General features: G+C 41.9%; 1 protein-coding gene across 3 annotated transcripts in view; it reads right to left on the bottom strand.

Moving 5' to 3' along the window:
• Nucleotides 1-23,259, bottom strand: part of LOC132017640 (uncharacterized) — a 284,337-nt gene that overhangs the window by 87,519 nt on the left and 173,559 nt on the right. For all 3 annotated transcript variants that reach the window (XM_059399535.1, XM_059399534.1, XM_059399536.1), the window contains exon 4: nucleotides 145-316. The gene's annotated coding sequence lies outside the window, so the exon portion shown is untranslated. The remainder of the gene's footprint in view (nucleotides 1-144; nucleotides 317-23,259) is intronic.

Below are 23,259 nucleotides of genomic sequence, written 5' to 3'. Positions count from 1 at the left end.
GAAGGAGGCACTGAGGAAGGTAAACTATCAGTTGTTACAGGGAAAGGTAAATTATAGTTGCCCACGACATTTGCCGCTAATTATAACAATCATCCTCCTAGACAACAGGAGGATAATGACACTCAATCAAGAGTAAGTACTCACAATTTCCTCCCCAGGCTGCACAGCCCCATTGGTTTCAGCTCCAATGTCCTCCTCCAAGCGGGAACAGGATCGTTCTTTCCTGAATTCTTTCTCAACCATCCTTTTACCCTTTTATCTAGCCCATGATCAAAGAGCTCTTTGTCTTGGCATTGAGCAATCCAACCGAAAAACCCTGACAGAGGAAGAAAGAAGGAATCTATTCAAACTAGGAAGGTAGACTCGGGGAATAAAAGCAAAATAAAGACATCCGAAAACAATACATTGCCATAAATAAAATATGATGAAAGCACACGTATGAGTTGACTTATGCTGTGTTGGATGATTCTCAAGGCATAATATACAAGAGAATTTCTAACCTTTGTCTCAAGCCTAAAATAGGTCTGAAGCTACGCATTTCAATGTTTACCCTTAAATGAAAAAACGCACCTGAAAACATAATTATTGAGGACTAGACAAATACTACTCTGAATAACAGTGTCCCCAATTTTCCACTATAATTTTCATGTACTTTCATATGTGTCTGAAGTATGTACTCAAAATACATACTCAACTCTCACGTACTTTCTATAATAAGGGCAATTTTTGAAGTATATAAGCAAATATAAATTAACCAGATACTTTTATAAAGCTTGAAATACCATACTGTATAATACCCTGTATGTATAAACCAGGGAAAAGCCGTGTGTTCTGATTTGGGGTTGATAAAATATAGTTATCATGGACCTCGACCACATCAGGAAATATACAGTAAATGCTGACCAGAGGTTCTCACTGTGCAGTGAGGAGAGATCAAGGGAAAGTAAGTTTAAATTGCACTAGGTGCAATTTTGAGCAAACAAGAAGCAATTTTTGATATGTCAGAAAAATCTACCAAGGGTGGTAATGGATTTAGCTTGATCTGTGAATGAAAAAAACAGTCACTCATTACTGTCACTGCTGTCATATTCACCACGGCCAACCCTGGTATCATCAGCTTCGTCAGTATTTATATTCAAAATCCCTTGGTAGTCCCTACTATCATAAATAATTATCATACCCTGGGTAAGTCACCTGCTAGGACATGTTCAAGTAAAACAATATTTGAGGCAGGGACAGATACCGTTCGCGTGGGACTGGAAGCTGATACATCTAGGGGTCCCACTTCAAGAGAAAAAACACAAAATTGTGGATGCAAAAATCATGCATAAGCATAAATATTTGGAATGAATGAAAATCAACTGCAACAGGTTTCAAAATGTTAAGGCTGACGAATACATTATAAACTCAAGGAAAACAAACATTTTCATGAATAACCTATCAGACGACCACTGCGGTAAGTTTTACCTACATGCTTTGGCCTCAACTTCTACAATTCCCTCTGTTATAGAGACACTAGACAGCTAATTTAGTCTTTTTTTTTTTTTAAGATTTTATTTATTTATTAGACAGACAGAGAGCACAAGTAGGCAGAGAAAGAGGAGGAAGCAGGCTCCCTGCTGAGCAGAGAGCCCGATGCGGGGCTCGATCCCAGGACCCTGAGATCATGACCTGAGCCGAAGGCAGAGGCTTTAACCCACTGAGCCACCCAGGTGTCCCAATTTAATCTTTACTTGAACATGGTTAATAACATTTTATTTTCTTTTTATTAATAGTTCAGAAATGACTCTTTACTTTTTGATGCATTATCGGTAATTTACTTCTTTAATTTTTGCATTATCAGGAATGGAAAGGTTTGTTGGTAACTTGGGAAAACTTTTGTCACATCTTCATATACATGAGCATAGAATTTAGAACATTTTTGTGCAGACAAGGACCTGGGTCTATATAAAAAAGCTTTATATATTGTAAACCATAGTTTTCCTCCAGTAGCTACACAAGTCCACTCTCAATGCCATAGCACATGTCCCCATGGCTTTGGTATTTCCCATCAAGAAGCAGGTGACAACAGTAGGCAGCAGAAGTAATCCCAGAAGTCATTCCTAAACAAGATGACGAGCACTGATTTAATGATACTTGAAAGCAACTATGAATCACATAAACAGATACTAATGAACTCTAAGCATATCCCTGACTCAGCTTCTCTTTATGTGATCCCTAAAAAATATCATTTGACATTAATGTTTGGAGCTAATAAATAGATTTATTATCTTGATTGTATATTAGGAGCATATATATACATATGTCAAAATGTATCAAATTATATGCTTCAAATAGTCTCACCTTATTGTATGTTGTTTATAAATTTGGTTTTCTTGTTAAGATTTTATTTACTGATTTCAGAGAGAGAGTGTGCAAGCATGAGTGGGAAGAGGGACAGAGGGAGAAGCAGGCTCCCCGCTGAGCAGGGAGCCCGGTGCCGGGCTGGATCCCAGGTCCCTGAGCCCAAGGCAGATGCTTCAACAACTGAGCCACCCAGGTGTCCCAAATTGGTTTTTATAAGCAATGTATCACTCCAAATCTAATCAGGGTTCAGAAAACACTCAGTCACTTGAGCAGAGAAGTTTTGATATAAAGAAAAATTAAGTGTCGTGAGCTCTTTCCCCGGTAAGTCCACAGGGTTCCTGGATTCTAGATGAATGCATGGCAAGGGATGACTAATCCAGGAGTCTTTCTTACATAAAGTTGGCATAACTCTGAAAAAGAATACTTAACTATAATGACGGGCAATGATAAAGATGTAAGGAAAATTTTTAAAAAAGAGTAAGTTTGAGGGAGAATATTTAAAGAGGATCAAACTTGGAAGTGGTGCCCTCTTCAAGGCTGAATGGAGACCAGACCGGAAAAAGTCTGTTTTACCGCCCACGGCTTGGCAGCGAAGTGAGTTGCATTGCCTAAAGCAGAGATGGTCCGTGGGTGATAAACAGTAGGAATGGATGAATGAATGAATGAGTAAATGAATGAATGACAATCACCCTCTCCCAGTTGCAGGTGAAACAATGCTGGTGCATGAGAGCGTGAAAGGAGTCGTGGATTGAAAGGGGAAGCCCTACTGCACTGTTGCAATGCAACTGTTAAACCATGCAAGCTGGTGCAGCCACTCTGGAAAACAGCATGGAGGTTCCTCAAGTGTTAAAAATAGAGCTACCCTATGACCCAGAAATTGTACTACTGGGTATTTACCCCAATGATACAGATGTAGTGAAAAGAAGGGGCACAAACACCCCAATGTTCATAGCAACACTGTCCATGATAGCCAAACTATGGAAGGAGCCAAGATCCCCTTCAACAAAGAAGATGTGGTTTGTACGTACAATGGAACATTCCTCAGCCATCAGAATGGATGACTACCCACCATTTGCACTGACACGGATGGGACTGGAGGGCATTACGCTGAGTGAAACAAGTCAGTCAGAGAAAGACAATTATCATATGGCTTCCCTCATTCTGGAACATAAGGAATAGCATGGAGGACCGAGGGAAAGGAAGGGAAAACGGAGCGGGAAGAAATCGGAGGGGGAGACAAACCATGAGACTCTGGACTCCGGAAATCCAATGAGGGTTACAGAAGGGAGGGGGGTGGAGGGATGGGGTAACGGGGTGACGGGCATTAAGGAGGGCACGCGTGGTGACGAGCACTGGGTGTTCTATGCGACACTGGGTGTTCAGAGGAACTCTGAAATTGTGAAACGCAATCACTGACCACTACGTCAAAAACTAATGATGGGGGGCGCCTGGGTGGCTCAGTGGGTTAAAGCCTCTGCCTTCGGCTCGGGTCATGATCCCAGGGTTCTGGGATCGAGCCCCGCATCGGGCTCTCTGCTCGGTGGAGAGCCTGCTTCCCTCTCTCTCTCTCTGTCTGCCTCTCTGCCTACTTGTGATCTCTCTGTCAAATAAATAAATAAAATCTTTAAAAAAAAAAAACTAATGATGGCTAATTGGACATGATAAAAAAAAAATAAATTAAATAGCCAAATAAAGGAGTCGGGATGGAGCTCCAGTGGCGCCATCGGTTGGCGCACAGCACTTATACAGAAGAAGTTGGGGGCACACTCCCTAAGGGGGAGCTGTGAAGCAGGTGGTATGCCATGTCTTGTCAGGAGGGCTGTGGAGAATGACCCCATGGGGTACCACGGGAAGAGGCTGGTGGGGTGCTGTGCAGTTGGCATGTTGGAGGTTGGCATGTTGGAACTCTATGTCCCAAAAGGCCTCAGCAACCCCTGGAGAACATGGTGTCCACGTCAGCAGAGCCAGAGTAAGGGTGGTGGCCGGGGCAGGGAGCTTTTGAAGGAACTGAATCCTCCGTGTATGTTGCCGTGGCCGTGAGATGCTGACAGCCACGTAGCAGGAGCAAAGGGACAGCACAGCAGCAGATTGGACTGTTGAGTCTGTAACTGTGAAAGCACGGACACGTTACCAGATCTGCAGGCTAGCAAGTCAGCCTACCGTGGAGGTCTGTGTGTGTGCATGTGTCCAGATTCAGAAATATGTGGGGCTGTGCATGTGAGCGCGTGGGATCTCTTGTTCGGGGAATAGACCTTTTATATCCAGAGCAGTGGGTGTCCCTTCCTCATGATTCAATTCTTCCATACGGCGACCCGGTGGGGCATCACATGCTCTATTTCCACATGTGGAAATTGTTCCAAATGAAAATGCGGGACGATGCAGGGTGGCCCATGTACCCTGTGCGTAAAAATGAGCTTTGCGCCGCGGGAGAGGAACTCTGAAATTGTGAAGCGCAAAGCATATACGGCGCTGCTGGCACACCAGCCTTCCTCCCTGTTAGAGAGACCTTTGCTCCAGAATATAAACAAATCCTCTCTGGAAATCCCCAACTCTCCCCTCTATATAACCACTAGAATATAAACAAATGTAAACAAAATGGCTCTGGGGAGATAAATCGTTCTCTCTCCCCGGATATCTCTATCTTTATAGTTCTATTCAATCATCCTTTAGCTCAGGTGCCAGAATTCTTTGCTCAAAAGCCCTCACTGCAAAAATGTGAAAATAGACACAGAGCATTGACTCCCAACAGGAACCAGGAAGAAAATTCACTCCTCTGTAGTGTCCTCCAGTGCCTTTGACAAAGCTTATTATCACGCCTGCTGCAAAGGAGAAATGTTTAAAGCTCCATTCTCACAGAACAGGTAAAGAAGAGTTGATTTTGAGCTGAGAGGTAATAAATTGGTAACTGGAACACCCAATAAAAATATATACACTTTATATCTGTGAGCTTGAGAACAAGATGAGACGGACAAATTTCTTAAAAGACACAAATTACTAAAGGTCGCACAGGAGGTAACAGTCTGTAGAGCACTGTATCAATTAAGAAATTTCATTTGTAATTTGAAATCTTTCCACAAAGAAAATTCCATATCTAATGGCTTTATTGGCCAGTTCTTGCAGACACTGAAGGGAGAAATAAATACTTCCCAACTCATTCTGTGATAATAGCATTATATGGAATCCAAAATCAAATACATTACAGGAAAAGATAACTACAGAGCAGTAGGTCCCATGAACATAGATGCAACAAGTTTTTAACATTGTAGTAAATCAAATCCAACTGTGTGTGTGTGTGTGTGTATAGATAGACTGATCAATCTATAGATAGATAGACATAAACATATTTTAAATATAATGCATCATAACTAGAGTCTATCCCAGAATACCAGTCTGGATTAATATGAAAAATCAAGTCCATTCACTGTATTAACTGATAAAGACACATACATTCAATTTCAAGAGATGTAGAAAAAATCATTTTGCAAAACCCAAATCCACTCCTGGTTTAAACAAAAAACAAACAAACATAAAAAACCCACAAAGCTTTCGGGAAAGTGACACCAGAAGGAAACTTCTTCAACATGATAATTGACAGCTACAAAAAAATGTACAGCTAACATATTGAATATTAAATATTGAGTGCTCTTCTCCCAAAATCTGAACAAAGAAATGGCATCTGCTTTCACCACATCAACTCATCATTTTACTGGAGTTTAAGCCAGTGGAATAAGATAAGAAAAAATAAATAAAAGTCATTCAGATTAAAAAGGAAGACATTAAACTACCACTAATCCCAAATGACAAGATCATCTCTGTAGAAAATCCTGTGAAATTTACCCCCAGACACGCTGAACTAAAAATTGGGCTTACCAAGTTCATGAGACCCGAGATTAACTAAAAACAACAGCAACAACAAACCACACACACACAAAAATACTATAATTTTATGGACTGATGATAAATATTCAAAAGTTAGAATCGAAAGAAGCAATGCCATTTAGACAAGTGTCAAAAACAGGAAATACTTAAATATCAATATGACAAAGATATGCAAGACCTCTACACTGAGAAATACAGAAGTTCACAGAGAGAAGTGAAGAACACCTAAACACATGCAGACATGCAATGAGCTTGCAGATCAGAAAACTCAGTATCTTCAGGTTGCCAAATCTCCTCAAACTGATTTAGAGATTCAGTGCACTCCCCACAAAAATCTCAGCAGGATTTCTTGTAGAAACTGACAAACGGACTCTAAAATTTCTATGAAAATTCAGAGTATCTGAAATATGCAAAGCTACTTTGGAAAAAATAAAAGAACAAGTTCAGAGGATCTATACTGCCTAACTTTAACACTTATTATAAAACTACAGGAATGGAGTCAATGTGGAATCCACATACAGAGAGAGAACCACATCAATGACGCAGAGTAGGTTAATTCAGAAGGAAACCTACACACATGTGGTCAAATGCTTTTTAACAAAGTTTTAATGAAGAGAAAGTACAATATTTTGACAAATAAGTACTGGAATGATCAGATATTCACACTACAAAGAATAAAAAGGAACTTCGAGCCACTCGTAATAGCACATTCAAGTTTGCAGAGGAATTACCATGGGAAACAACTCAATATTTTGGGGTGGTGTTATGGTTATTAATTTGGTTTTGGTGAGGGATTATGTGTATATCCATATACCAAATCATATACTTAAAATATGTACAGTTTATTGAAATCAATTATACTGCATTCAATAAAGCTGCTTTAAAAGCTAATACATTTATCTATGCTTAATAATTAAATGTCTTTTTAACCCACACATTCACATATAGGTGTGCCTATCAGATATGTTTAACAGACACTTGTCTTCATAAAACAGAACTGCTATTGTCACCATTCATGGCTTCTCGTCCCAAGTTTATACTAAACTTTATAAAAGATGAAATACTTCCATACGTGCAAATATTGTTCCAAGTGGAAAAGCGCTGTTCGGTGGAAATCAAGAAGGGATTTTGTGTGCTTGGGTCTACTTTCCATGTTGCTTGGCTTCATTTAGTTGGAAAGAATAACAGAGCTGACGAGCCACCAAAGAAATCTCTCATCCCCACGAAGCCTCCACAGTTGTTCTCACTGACGATCAGCTGGGACCTCGACCCCAGCTGCAGATAAGTAAACTCCCATAATTTGATCTGTACTAGGAGAACTTACGAAATAGTAGACTAAATCAGACTCTCAACCGTAAGGGATTTCATGTATTATTATTTTTTAAAGATTTTATTTATATATTTGAGAGAGAACAAGTGAGAGAAAGAGAATGAGCAGGGGGAGGGAAAGGGAGAAGCAGGTTCCCTGCTGAGCAGGGAGCCCGATGCGGGACTCGATCCCAGGACCCTGGGATCATGACCTGAGCCGAAGGCAGAGGCTTAACCACTCAGCTACCCAGGTGCTCCAACTATAAAAGAGCTTAGATAGCATCTAATCAAACCCTTTAAACTCTTAAGTGAAGACTCGGACATCCAGAGAGATCAAATGACCCGTGCCAAGTCTTGGTAATGGCAGAGTCAAATCTAGGATCCCAGGATTCTTGTGACCAAATCCTGTGCCTTTTTCTTACCACCCCAGCATCATCCTTTGAGAATTTTCCCCCCAAAATACCCATTAATCATATCCATATAGAAAAGCACCTTCTTACATTTTGCTTTATTTAAGTACATTTTTGTTTAATCATAATGAAAAATACCCCTGCAATCTCTTCTATTGTCAAACCCATCTGCAGACTCCCGATTTGACCTTTTGGAAAATTAGCTATTTAATTTATACACACTCGGGACAATTTCCCCTGATTTGGTTCCTATCTCCTTCTAACTCATTTTTCATTATCCGTGGCAAAGACAATAGTCTCCGTCCTTCATCTAGAATAACTGTTTTGAAACCCTCTTTTAAAACAAAAGCACCAGGTTAAGAGTAGTTTCGGTAACAATGAACTCTTTAAATATGAGAAAAATATGCAAAAATCCCAGGGACCTCTTAATCATATTAGTGCAATCCAGGTAGAATTTTATACTTAAATATTCATTTTTTTTCTGATTTCAAAAGCATTTTATGCTCACTAAAGAAACTATAGAAAACAGAGAAAAGCTTTAGAAAGCTAAAAACTATCCATAAACTGATAAACTAGCTATAGCCATTTTTAATATTTGGCATTTACTCAATTGTCTAAGTAGATAGATACACATGTAACCAAAGGTATTTAACTAAAAAGCTATAGATACAGGTCATCACATATAAATTTTGTATCTTTTTTCAATGAACATATAATCCTTTTCCCACCACTAAAATTATTTATAATATCATTGAGAAACATACATTGTTCAACCAGATCGCTGTATTTAATATTTAATCTTTCATAGGTGGACAAAAATGTACTTTTTAAGCTTTAAATGAGGCCAATTACGTGCATGTTACTTATTCACATTTCTGATTTTTTTTTTCCTTTGGCTATATTTCCGGACGGCATTTTTTAAAGGCTCAAAATTTACCAATAGTACATGATCACAGGAGCTAATTCAAGCCCACAGAAAGTTCTTCTTTAAAAGGAATGTGTGCCAAGTGCACTTGGAAAGTAAGACTGGAATGCATATAAAATGTCTTTTCCATGCATAAGTAGCTAGCAGGAATAGCAGCTAATTTTAAACATTTTGCTTTATTTCCCTTTATAGTAATAGTGGAATAATATTTGCACACAAATTCCCAGTATCTGGACATTATGGTGGATTTGAAACTGAAAAACTGTCATTGCCTCAAAGACTAGTTCCTAGAAGATCTATTTAAGATAAATTTTTAATAAAGGCATAAGCCCATGGTGTCACCATGGTGATAGAAGGAAGCTGGCGTACCGTCGGATGGAATAGAGGTTGAATAAAAAATAGGTTGGAGATACAGCAGGAGAAGCTCCGCTGAAGAAAGGATCAGAAGTGCAGAGGGTGTCTCTAATGAAGGAAAAAAATGAGGCATCACAGAGGTATTAGTTTCCAATTAAACCATGTAAACGCCACATTTAGTTTTCCCTCACAGTTTGCGTCTGCTTCTTAAACCTCAGGCTAGCTAAGCAGTCCGTCGTCCACCTTCTCAGCCATTGGTGGGCACATCTCAAACACAAGAGACGAACGGTCTTTCCCAAGGATGCTCCTTACAATGTACCCGATGGCTTTGTTGTCGCGGAGCGCCAATTCCGGCGGGACCCAGCGACGGACCTGGGTGAGCCGACTTCTTCACCCCGAGCTGTTGGCTACCCTCAGACATTCTCAAGGTATAATGAGACCACTGCCTAAGAAGGTAGAACAAAAGAGGGCTTTAAAGGAAAAAAAATAATGATTCTTTCCCCCTGCTCATTCCTGGGGCTGAGAATCTGTGGGGATGTTGCTGGTGCATAATTAGCTGGAGAAAATGTTCATTGTGGGGTTTTTTTTTCCTCCCCTTCGAAGGGAGAGGCAGAAGAACGTGGGCCTGACCGCTGTGTCTCTCACTTTATAGAAACCTGTGATTGGGACAAAGGTGCTTACAATTTCGCAAAGTCTCAGCTTCTTCATCTGTCAAATGAGGTTAATACCTCACAGAGTTGTGTTCAGGATTAAGGCACCTACTAGAACACTTAGTGCATAATGAACCTGAGAAATTAGAGCGTGCCGTATTACTAGTGTTCCTTATGGGCCAGCCTGGGAGATAGGAAAATATTTCCAAAGTATCCTTAGTTCATAATCATATGGTACAAAGTGGATCGAGATCTAAGACGGTATGGTAGTAACTCGGGAGAAAAATTTTTACTCAATGCTCTTTATTTTTCTTAAATATTTCAGCGGTGCTTGCTTGAAATACACTCACCGATACGTACAGCAACACGCAGACGGAGGATTCTGCGACCAGTACTTCTCAACCCTTGGAACTGCACTCCCTCCTCCCGAGAAGGAAACATGCCCAAATTTCTGTTTCAGATGATGCACTAAAGTCGGTACTTCCCACCCATTCATATCCGTATGAAGTCATCTGGGGATCTTGCCAAAACACAGATTTGGATTCCGTGGGTCTGGGGTGGGTCTCGAGATCTTGCGTCTCTAACACGTTTATGGGCGATGCTGATGGGCTGTCCTACACACCACACAGCGGGGAAGGGACTAATCCAGTGGCTCTCAACGGGGAGGGATTTGGGGCCCCCAGGGGCCATTTGGCAATGCCCAGAGAGGTTTCTGGTTGTCACACCCGGGGGAAGGTGCTGCTGACATCTCATGGGCAGAGGCCAGAAGGCTGCTGGACAGTCTACAAGGCCCAGGACAGTCCCAGCCACAAAGAATTATTATTGCTTAAAATGTCAATAATGGGGGCGCCTGGGTGGCTCAGTGGGTTAAGCCGCTGCCTTCGGCTCAGGTCATGATCTCAGGGTCCTGGGATCGAGTCCCGCATTGGGCTCTCTGCTCAGCAGGGAGCCTGCTTCCCTCTCTCTCTCTCTCTGCCTGCCTCTCCATCTACTTGTGATTTCTCTCTGTCAAATAAATACATAAAAAATCTAAAAAAAAAAAAAAAAAAGTCAATAATGGCCGAAACACCGGTAGTGCCAAGGTTGAAAAACTCTGGACGAAACAAATCTATGGATCTTCTCCACTTGCTGTAAACATATTCTCTTGAGGAATAAAATATATTGTGTTTTATTCATACCTAGGTTCAGAAGTCAGAGGAAAGAAGAGGGGAAGGTTAGAAGGGAGGGAGAGAGGAAATAAAAAATGGTGGAGGTGGGGGGTAGGACTGGAAACATTGAAAATATTTGTTCAAACCTAAATAATGAACCACAGTGGGAGCTCTGGAGTCCCCCATGGGTCATCCCAACCTGACAGACCCCTCAGGGCTGGGGCTAGCGTTCTGGCGTACGGATCACAGATGTGGGGCCTAGGCTCCCCCCACCTGCAGAGACAAAGGACAAACCCCGTGAAAATGACTCCCCAATCCAGGCAGAAGCGCACTCTCTCAAATTGCCATTTCCTATCGGACATTCTCCTCCACTGGCATTTGACAAATGATCATTTCACAAACCAAGTTTTGATTGATAGAATGAAATCGACCAACATGTTTGCCAATAAATTTTTTTTCCCTCGGAACTTTCCTTTAGATTCATCGAGGAGTTTATTTTTATAAGTTGCCTTGAAGACTCCACAAAGATATTTTCATTAGCAAAATTGTAATCAACACCAGCTGTATTAAGAATTTAATTGACCCACTTGGGCAATCATTCACGTAACAAAATAATTTATCTTAGGGCAAGAGAAAGATAAAAGACAGAGGTTGGAGTTTAAACAGGAGACAAATCAAAATTACAGAGAGGGTTTATCCCTTCTAAATGGAATGGGTAACATTTCTCGAAAGAGAAAATGAGCTAGTATTCTAAATGCAGAACTGATCTCAGTGGAAACCTCAATGCCACCTTACACACGGGGACATTGATCTGATATCATGGGACTTCTGGTCGACCGCCTTACCGCCCTGAATGTGCCCGCTCTTTTCTGATATCGTGGAACTTGCAAGGCATCCAAACACTTCAGCCTAAAATCTAGATAACAAGCTCCGTGTCTCAGTTGCTCCGACAGAAATATAAGGTACATCTCCTGTGTTGGATGTTCGGTGTCATCAGAGGAATAAAAATGAACTTGTCCATCTCTACCCTGGTAGATCATAAACACGATCAAATCTTGAATTTGTAAGAAGCTATACTTTTTGGTTTTTCACATAAGATCAAAATATTTTTAGAACGGCCTCCGACAAAAAGGAGAATATCAATGGAATTCAGAAATCTGGACAGTAATCACATAGTGTGTGTGCACATGGTGTGTAATCCCGAGTTTGAAGATTGTATCGATATAGATGAACTTTGGTAAGGTCTGGAAAACAGGAAAAGGTTATCTCATTTCTCTACTCGGACCTTTCTCCAATTTCCAAGCCAGTTAATCAGTATTATTAAGCACATATTATGTTGCATAATAGGACCAGGTCTACAACCACATGCTATGATGGAAAAAGGCCTAAATTCCTTTAAAATGACACAGAATGAAGGTCCTGAGAGTGAATCATCTGTGATTTTTTTTTTCTTTTAGACTAATCTACTGAGAGAAAGGGAATGAACAGACCTCAGAGAAGCTGTGCCTTCTTCTCTTCCTCTTACCTTGCATAACGGGAGGACAGAAATAGCTCATTTTAAAATGCTTTATGAGCTTACCCCCATTGGTTAATAACAGTTGTGGGCAGTCTCTGAAATTCATCCAAACTTCCTAACTGAGGAAAGGAACAGAGCTCTACGCTAATTAAAGTGAAATGGGCCTCGCTTGTCCCATCATCACACAGATTTTTTTCCTTGAAATGATCAACTTCCAGTCCCAGGAAGCCCCCAACAGGAACAGAAACACTGCCTTAAAGAGGGAGACGCTTCTGCCCTAGTAAATCTGTTTTTATACCCACCCGTCCACACCTAGCTCTCCTATAATTAAATCAAGAGACTCAGGAGTCGCTCTCACTGCTATCTCCAGATCCTAAATGAATGCTGTAAGTGGTCTTCGTAGGCATTTTTTAAAAGGAACGCACTTTATTGACAAGCCGGCGCAAAAGCGGGGTCAGAGCTGTGTGTCAACACGCCCATTGTTCCTATTAGGGTACAATTCCGATGATATTTTTTAAGAATGTAAAATAAAGTGAGCGGGAACGTGCAATTCTAATTACTTTCCGGGTTTATCAGTCTTCAAACATTCAATAGCCACCCTTAATACCATTACCTCTGGGACAACACTGGAGCGGGGGGGGGAGGGGGGGGGGGGGTGGGTACCCACAGCCTAACAACAGGGCCTGAGAGAGCAGGACTGTGGTTTAAAAGCCTGGTTAAAGATTAACACAAACAGTAATAAGAAGGTTCTTTAGCAAAGAATCAGGACAGCTGCCGCTGAATCCCAGCTACCTGCTGAGGGTTGCTAGGCAACACGGGTCTACCACTGCCCCAAGGGTGTTTTACTTTACAATTAGGATTTTTTGAAGGGGAAGGGGGGAGGGGGGGCGGCGATTCCTAGTGAAACTGATGTAGAGCCACATGTATAGATATGCGTTGTTGTGTTATATTTTTTTTAATGGGAAAATGGTGTCACTCTGTTCGTTCAAAGGCAGAATACTTACGATAAAAGCGGATTTCTTTTTTTGTGTGTAACTGACAAAAATCTAGCAATAACATGGAGTTTTAAAAGTGACATTTTGACTCTAAGGGAGGAATTATTTGCAATTTGTTTTGAACAGAAGCTTAGTTCATGTCAGATGTGAACCTCCAGACAATCATTAGTTTAAACTGCCTGCTATGTGTCTAAAAATTTCAGTCAATTTAGAGCTGATCTGAATTGCAAATGTGATGATAATAAGCCATTAGGGAACTGCCTATCTTTTTTTTTCCCCCCTTGCACTTAGAACCCTCTGCTTTAAGGAGCTCCAACTACACTGAAATATGAAAATATCATTTTAATCATGTGCACTGTCGATAAACATGGAGAGGCCAGAGACTCAGAAGTGGGAAAGGGGCATTCCGAGGGAGGCTGGAAACAAGAAACTGGACAAGAAAGAGGAAACAGATATAACCCTTACTTCAAATCCTATACAGTAGTAAGATTTTCCCAAAAAAAACAAATATTCGTTTTGTTGGGAATGCAACACGCATCCCTGAGCCCAACATCTGGATAAAATTTATTTTCTTTGGATTTTGGAATTAGAGAATGTCAGCTCAAACCTTTTATGAGGTCGCTTGGGAAATCAAGAGAAGAGCTTCTATGGTCCGATTTCAGCTTGCAGTACAAATAATGAGTTTTTAAGGGTGCTTATCAATAAAAATTCTTCTTTAAACAGCCCATTTGGGTTTTCTAAAACACTATGGCTTTCAGTAGTCTCAAAACCATCCACGTCGAGAGGTATTTTATTCTCCCAAAGATGTTCCGGTTCAGAGGCTCACACCCTGGCACAAAAATGAGATAATGAAAAAATTCAGGCAATCCTTGGGCCTACCCATTGGCAGCCATACAGTTCATTGCTCAGAGGAGCATGGGATTGGGTGGGGGAGGGGGGAGAGAAAGAGGTGAGCTCCCCATATTTTTAGTGCATACGGCACATTTTCTTCATTCTTAGATGCCTGTTTATTAAATCATCTGATTTCCAAGCTAAGAAGAACATTGTGAAGGAAAGGCTGATAACGGATCAACCAGCTGCGTGAAATCACTTAGTACATAACTCTATCAGCCGCTCTACAACACCCACTTCTACCCCCTTTGAATTCACTAAAATTTGGCACTCGGCTCTGTCTCAACTGTCTGAATAGGACCCCAGAAGTTTCATCTCCACCACTTGCCAAAATCTTTGGGAAATATGGAAACGTATGAGTAATGCATTCATGACATGTTTTCTCTCAACAAGTTCAATATTTGCTATGATAAAGATAAAAATGTAACATCATTGGTAAGTAAATACGGCGCAAAACGATAGAATTTGAGACCCAGGGGGAAGATCTTGGTTAGAATTTAACCACAGTGGGCCTTCATCTGTCAGGAGGTCAGGGCTCTGGCCAATCCCAATGTTTGTTTCTATCCTGGAGAATGAAAGATAAGAGCGGGAACTCTGGGGGGTCAGGTATATTGCGGGAAGGGGAACCTTCTAAGGGTCCGTTTTTAGGCCCTGTCTGGAGTCCACAAAAAGACGAACTTTTAAAAAAAGAAAAAAATTCTCAAAAATTAACAGCCTTTCTTTTCCATAGAGTGTCACTTCACTTGATTGTAACTGATGCCTCTCTGAATCATCTCATGGGGAGGGGCTTCCCCTTGGTCTCCGCAAGAAATGTCAAGTAGAAATAGTCAGTCTTGCATATGAATGAGGAAGGTGAACCCAAGTCCCAGAAGGGATGTGCCTCAGCCACATGCGTCTTGTCCCTCACTCAACAAATATTTACTGATTGCACTCTGCCGGACAGGGCTACAAGGATGAATTAGACGATGGGTCCTGCCCACCTGGAAGTGGCCAACAAAAACAAAGCCTTCACACGAATAAACGTGATAAAAGATGGAGGTGAAAAATCTCAAAGGCGAGGTGCTGGGAGGCAGGCATTGGTGGCCAATTTCCGGGCAGCGTTCATAACCATGGGCTGCGGAATCAGAAAGACTCAAGGTGCAAGGAATCAGAAAGACTCCGCTTTCAGCAGAGATGGAGCAACCTTCAGTCTCCTATGCAAAGCTGTTTTAAATCTCAACTCTCTTGAAACCTCTAACTCTCCATGCTTCTCCTCGCTTGCAGTAAATGACCTCATTTCCCATCCTGCAGAGAAAATGGAATCCATCAGCTGGAAACCCACTCAGCTGCCTGCCACCAGCCTACACACCCAACGCCATCCAGACCCATCACACTCTCGCTTCCCTCCCACAGCCTCTCACCGTCCCCTGCGTTCTGAAAGGCCGATGCAACCATCTCTGCTTTAGATCCCATCAACTTGCCACCTTCTCCTCAGAGCCTTTATTGATTCCTTCCGGGATCCTCTGCTGCAACTTCAAAGGCTCCCCCTTGCTGCCCAATACCCACTTAAAAGCATGCAAGTGTCTAGCAGCTCAACAACAACACAACTCTCCACCCCCACCCCCAAAATCTCTTTCTCTTTCTACGGATTCTGTACTTTTTGCTTTGTCTTCTCTGGTTACCCTTTTCGCACGTGTACTTACTTCAATTAAGTCAATTACAATTAAATAAAATCTAACACTCCATTCCTCAGGGGCACTGACCGCAACTCCAGTGACTCAGGATGACCGCAGAGAAGAGTGCGCCCTTAGAACCTCTCCCTCATTGCGTAAGTTCTGTTGCCAGATTTTGCCTTCTTTCCATTCCTCCTCTCTCTTTAGCCAAATGACACTGGCAAGTTCTTCTGTGCTGACATTACCCTCTTACCCCTCTCCATACCTCAACTCACAGCAGTCTGACTCGTCCCCATTCCTGCGCCAAAGCTGTCCCCTCCAACCTCATCAACCCCACGTGCAACTCAAGAGCAGACGTGTGTCCTGAATCTTCACTGTCTTGACTAGTCTGTAGCAATCAGGTACCAAGGACAACTATTAAAAGGAGTCTCGTTCATTTCTTATCAGAGCCCATACTTGGGCTTTTTCCTGACCTCTGACTGCCCTGCCCTTGGGTCTCCTTCATAGACTTTGCTCACTCTGCCCACCACATAAATGCCTTTGTTCCTCAGTCTTGTTTCAAGGGCTCTACTCCCTTGCCCTTCAAGTTTTTCCCCAGATGACCTCACCCCTCCCATGTCCTTCAGCGACCATCTACACTCCCATTACTCCCACACATAGACCTCTCCACTGAGTCACACATTATGTACACATGAACAGTGGGACACTTGAACCTCCTAATCAGTAGGCCCCAAATTAAGCTTATTTCCCATGTGCCACTCCAGAAATCTGTTCCTTTTCCTTTGAAGCCTACAGCATCAAGTGGTATCACTTTACGCAAGGTACAATCCAGAACTTCATTCTTGAACGCGATTCCAGTGGTTTCTTCCTTTTGTTTGTCTATGCGTCCCTCCTCACCCCTAATTCATCCTACCCTCCCCTCTCACCCAAATTACTACTACAGTCTCCCTAGGTGCCACCCTTGTCCATCTCATCTTCCTCCAAACTGCATTTCCCACTGGGGTCAAAATTATCTTTAAAACAAACCAAACAAAAAGAAAAGAACCAAGCTGGCTTGACTCTAGCTTCCCTACAAGCCATCGATGGTTTCTAATTACCCTTAGGATAAAGTCCAAGCGCTTTACACAGTCAGGAAATCCCTGCCACCCTCTTTCCTGAATAGCACACAGAGTTCAAACTCTCCCTAACCACACCTGAATGTTCCATGGACTTCCTGCCATGGACACTCTCCCTCACTTTGGGTCTTTGACTGGAGTACTACCAGTCACTACCACACCCAACCCCTTAACTTCACTTACCCTCAAGGTCGCATTTTTGATGTTATTTCTCTGAGGAAGCCTCTAGGAGAGGGGTACTACCATTCTGATATCTTTCACTGAACAATAAAACACTTCAAATATAATGCCTGATGGCATTATATTTATTTGGCCCAGGAGTTCAAGAAGGGTTCAGTTGGGTAGTGCTGGCTCAAGAACCTTCCCACAGTTGGTCAGAAGGTGGCTACTGCTAGAAAAGCAGGGACACAACCATTAGAGACTGGCCAGACATCTCTCAAGCTATCCATAAAGTCATGAGAGCTCTCAGTCTGGTTTCTCGACTTGAGCTAGTTTGAGCTTCCTCACAGCCCACATGCCTTGGGACAGATGGGCCCTTTCCACAGCAGCTGAAGACTTCAAGGGGAGAAGTTCCAGCAAGCAAGGCAGAAGCCACGATGCCCCTCCACAGCCTCGCCTCAAGACTCACACCACCACCAGTCACAAGCCAATCTAGCCTCCAGGAGGGAGAAGCACAGATGTCAGCCTTTTAAAGCAAGGTCACACTGGCATCAAGGTCACACCATAGATGAGTAACCATGATAGATGACATTGTTGCTCTTTCTTTAGAAAATGCAATCGGCCACACTTGCCTCCAATTTATCTACAACACTCAGTATTCTTAATGTGGTACTAAACACATGCAGCTGTCATTGTATCTGTGGCCTTTAGTCAGTGCTGTTAGGTCCCATCCTTTTACAGCTGAGGACTGAGGGTCAGAAAGGTGAGGTAATGTGACAGAGATCACCTATCCAATAAATGAAGTCATGGAGTCTGGATTGGGGACCAAGATTTCTGGAGAATTCTATCCGAATCACCTTGTTCTCTGAAGAGCTTGATCCACTCCTCAACCTTTGGAATGTGACACCTATGTTCACACTTTACCCCTAATACAATCAAGTGATCATTAAATTTGAGGAGCACAGTTTTAATGAGCCTTGTATGCAGAAGCTCCCTGCTGTTTGCATGGACATAGAATGTGGTCACAGAAAATCAAAGGCAAGGCTGATCTGCCACATTTGGTGCTACAACACTCCCAAAACATCAGCTTCTGGATGAATCTACATGCATGGTGCCTTAATAGACCTCCCTATTTTGCAAAATACTCCCCTAGCTTCCATTCTACTGCCAGATCACATTTCAAGTGCTCAGAGTCTGCGAGGTCTCTGAGCCTCTACTTGCCCAGGGTACCACTGAGAGCATCTTATCCTTTTTCTAGTGCACCACCCCCCCACTACACTTTAGGATTCCTAGGGTTACAGAAGCTGATCCTCTTGGAGACTACCTTGTTGCCTTGCCCAGGGTGGGTAAAAGCTCAGAGGCACTTTTCAACCCCACCTGAGAAACCATGGACTTCCAGAAAGCAGGATCGCTGCCTTGGCGGTCTCTAGCAAGGTCTCACTGCAACCTGTGAAGGAACCTCTTTGTCATGGCCACTCTCTCACCCTCTACGGGTGGGGCCCCTCAGATGCTCAGCTCCAAAACTCAAAGTTCCACAACCTATAACCAAAAAAATCTTACGTACATGAAGATGTGGAGTTTTATACAGCTTGGGCTAGTATGGCCAGGAGAAGATCATTTCTCTCCTCCTGAAGAGATGCATTTCCTCCTTCATCTTCCCCATGCCTTGGAGTTTTCGATTCTTTTTTAAATACCTTATTAGAATATAGTTGATATGGAACGTTACAGGAGTTTCCAGGCTACAACATAGTGATGGGACAAGTCTCACCGTTTGGTATGGTAAGTGTAGTCACCACACAGTGCTATTACGATGTTAGTCACTACATTCCCTATGATGTACTTTTCATCTCCATGACCTATTGGTATTACGACCAGAAGTTTCCACCTCTGAATCCCCTTCACCTACTTCACCCAGCCTCCCCCACCCACCTCCCCTCTGGCAACCAGCAGTTTGCTCTCTGTATTTAAGATTCTGTTTTTTTCATTTTTTAAATTCCACATACAAATGAAACCATCCATTTATCTTTCTCTGACTTGTTTCACCTACCCCATGCTTGAGATTTCTTAGCCTCCTCCCCTCCAGGCACATCATTGTTGTTGGAGAAGCTCCATTCCCTAGTCCATGCCTAACTTAGCTACCATCCCAAAATTAATCGCTGGCCAGGATGGTGGACAGTGGGAATCATACACCATAGTCCAGAGAGAACATGAGACCCATAATAATATGAACCCAGTATTAAAAAAAAATATTTACCCACATCACTCCCATGATGTTGGCTACTGTAAAACAAAACAGAAAAGTAGGAAGCACTGATGAGAACGGGGAGCCCTGGGAACCCTTGTGCACCGCTGGTGCTCCCAAGAAATGGCGCGGCCACTACAGCAAACAAAGCATGGTAGTGCCTCCAATATTTAAAGACAGAATGAGCACAGGATCCAGCGATTCTATTTCTGAATATAGGTTCCCAATGGATGGAAGACTGAATGTGCTCCCTCCAGACCACAGGAACAGGCCCTAAGTCGTTAGGGACATGGATGGTGGTGGTAGTTAGGAAACACCGTCAATGTATTTAATGCCACTGAATTTGCACTTGAAAATAGTCAAGAAGGGAAAAAAGACGTAAAGACAATAAATGTTATGTTGTGTGTACTTTGACACCACACACACACACACACACACACACACACACACACACACACACGGAGGAGTGGGGGAAGGAACAGAGTTCTGGGCTTAGCACTCCATAAGCATTTTGCACATAATCCTCACAACAACCCTGAGAGACACTATTATTATCAGCATTTCATAGATGTGGAAATGGAAGCTTTAAGTGATTCACTGATTTACTCAAGGTTATGCAAATAGGAAGCAGATGCCCCAGGGTGCAAACCCAGGTCCCCTAGCACCTAGCTCCCAAATTCCACCAGTCCAGTCTACCACTTCGTGACCTGGACTGCTTGTTATCTAACGTCATCTCGTTACACCCAGCAAACCAAGATCCGCTACCCATTCAAATTTGCTATGGTCACTCTGTAACCTTGGACTAGTGGTAGGGCATTTAGAATTATCTACCCTCTCTGTCTCTCAAAGAGTACAGTTTTTGTGAATCACAGTGCTTCCGACCCACAATATATTTTTGGTTATTAGGAGTGTTCATAGTACTTATTGAGGAAATACTGCATTTTAGGTTTGCTTTAAATTATTGCATATATATTATAATACTTATAACATTCCTACATGGTAATATCCTTATTTTCATTTATAAGATAAAGGGACTGCAGGGCTTTGTACACTTAAGTACAAAGTCATGTGTACAGGTAACATGACTAGTAAAAACACAAGTCGAATTATCTATATATATATATATTTTTTAATACAAAATGTTTTCCACTCACTCATACTTTCCTCTATTGTCTAACATTCAATGGACAGCTAGCACCATAGATCCCTATTCTTAAATTTGGCTTTGGCCTCATGTAACCTTTCATATACTGATACTTATATAATACTTCATATCTTAATACTCATAAATTAATTCATAGTCTTGTTATCCTTAATGCAATACATATGTTTTGAACATCACCTTCCAAGGAAAATATTTTTATCTGTTATCTCACCAGTAGAATTAGCAAGCTGGACAAATGAACTCTTGGTTTTAACATTTCCTCAGTCTCTAATTCTATTCTACAACCGCATCAGGATTAGGAGTTTCATCAGAAAGACTGAGGAAGAGACTGGACATAATTAAGAGTCTAGTTCCGAGAGGCGGTAAGTTTCCTTATAACCTCGATGTCCCCCTACAGCCTCACAGGTCTTGCCTCAGAAATTCAGCCTCTTAAATACTACTTTTCACATAACATACTCATGACAGCATTTATTATTCATGATCATCTGTGAGTTGTGAAGGATGAAGTCATGTGAATGGAATCCAAACGTCAAACAACAGCCTCTCAGAAGCAACTGAACCTCATCCAACTGTAGCATAACTCTGGGAATGAGCTAACAAGTAAGGCTGAGGAAAATGCTCTCGTTGAGCTAGGGATTCAATCTTGAAGAGTTGCCACAAAAATGCAAATGCAGGAGAGAAGGAAAAAATGGCCATGGTATTAAAAAGTCACCACAGTCCATCTCACAATAGGTCACCTGTATGTATAACCCCGAGCTTTCAGTCAGACGCACTCTGTAGGCTTGGAGGCAGACAGATTACTTCACCTAACATTTCCTTTTGCTCCTTGGTGTTTCCAAACTCAGTCAGGTTTGTGAGGGGTCAAAATGTGTTGAATTCCTGTCAGACTTTCCGGGGTAGGTAAAAGTCAATAATTTTAATCTTAATCCCGAGGCCAGAGTGCGTTCAAGTTGGAAATCCACTCCATATGTTCATGATATTACTTCACAGGAGTCCTTAAAAGGTTTCTCCATGGGAGCTCTGTGAGATTTCCCAAGTGGCCTAGGACTTCGGGGTTTAACCGTTATGGTTATAAACAAGAATATCATTGGCGACAAACAAACAAGCCAACAGTGACCCTTATTGAGAATCTAGGATATGCCAGGCATTTGCACATGCAGTATCTCATTTAAATCCTCACGACCAGCCAGCACATTGGATGGCACTGCCCCATTTTTCAGACACTGAGGTATCGATGGAAAAAGGACTTCGTCAAATGCGTCCAGCTGGGATGTGGCCTCAGTTGAGTTATCCGACTCCAAAACTCATAACCTTTTACTACATCACCTGGTTTCTTTTTAGGTGTATGAAATGATAGGTCTTCCATTCAAAATATGGAAAATGCCCTTGTTTAGAAAGAAATGAAGCCCAGCAACATGTTTTCTGTTACCTAGCCAATGTCCCAGCTGCCCTTGCCAGCTGCGGTGATATCATAATGTTAGTGTCCCCTATAGAAAGAGCTCTTTATGTGGGTCCTTTAACACTGGAAACTAGTCATTCTGAAAAAGTCAAGCAGCCTGAATTTATGCCCTTAAAGGTTGTTTATTGTTTGACGCCCATTTCTTATATCCTTTTCTCTTTATTTTTTTTTAAGATTTTATTTATTTATTTGACAGACAGAGATCACAAGTAGGCAGAGAGGCAGGCAGAGAGAGAGGGGGAAGCAGCTCCCTGCTGAGCAGAGAGCCCGATGTGGGGCTCGATCCCAGGACCCTGAGATCATGACCTGAGCTGAAGGCAGAGGCTTAACCCACTGAGCCACCCAGGCGCCCCAGTCCTTTTCTCTTTAAACTGAACTTGTCAAACCATTTTGACAGGTATTCAGAACGTGGGCAGCCATTTAGTCTTTTCTAGAATATGCATTCGGAACGTCTTTCTATGGAACTAGAACATGCCCATTTTGATAACATTCAGAAAATTTTAAATTAAAATAGAAGGATGATGCTAAGTGATCAAAAAGGCAAGAGAAAAATCACCGGAGCTAAGATGATGTCCTCTGACCCACCAGCTCCAAAGCTGTACACTCACAGAAGTTTCTCTGCTGGTCTGTTATCTTAAGAAAATGCAAATTTCACTCTCTTGGAAGATATGAACAAAGTCAATTGCAAACCTCTATGTAACAACATACAGTATTACCAATGAATTCTCAAAGAAGAATAAAAAATAGGAAAATGAAGACACTAAAAGAAGCAAAAAAGTCATGTTTCTGTTTGTGCCAAATCTGCAAGGTGTTTTCATGTGGCTTCCCTTTTTGGATAAAACTGAATAAAGTGGATTTTATTCTCATTTTTATAGGTGGCCTCAGAGGTCATAACAAGGTCATATATCTTGCCCAAGTCTACATTAGAAGTAAATGGAAAACATACAATCAGAATTAAGCTCCAACTCCAAAACCCATTCCTTTGTCACTTTATGAAACTGCCACCTTTAATTTTAAAATACATATGGAAGTAGTCACTTAACTG

Source organism: Mustela nigripes, chromosome 5, assembly GCF_022355385.1.
Source record: "Mustela nigripes isolate SB6536 chromosome 5, MUSNIG.SB6536, whole genome shotgun sequence".
NCBI classification, from domain to species: Eukaryota; Metazoa; Chordata; class Mammalia; order Carnivora; family Mustelidae; genus Mustela; species Mustela nigripes.
Note: the sequence above shows the minus strand (reverse complement) of the source record. Positions and strands in the feature narration are given on the sequence as shown.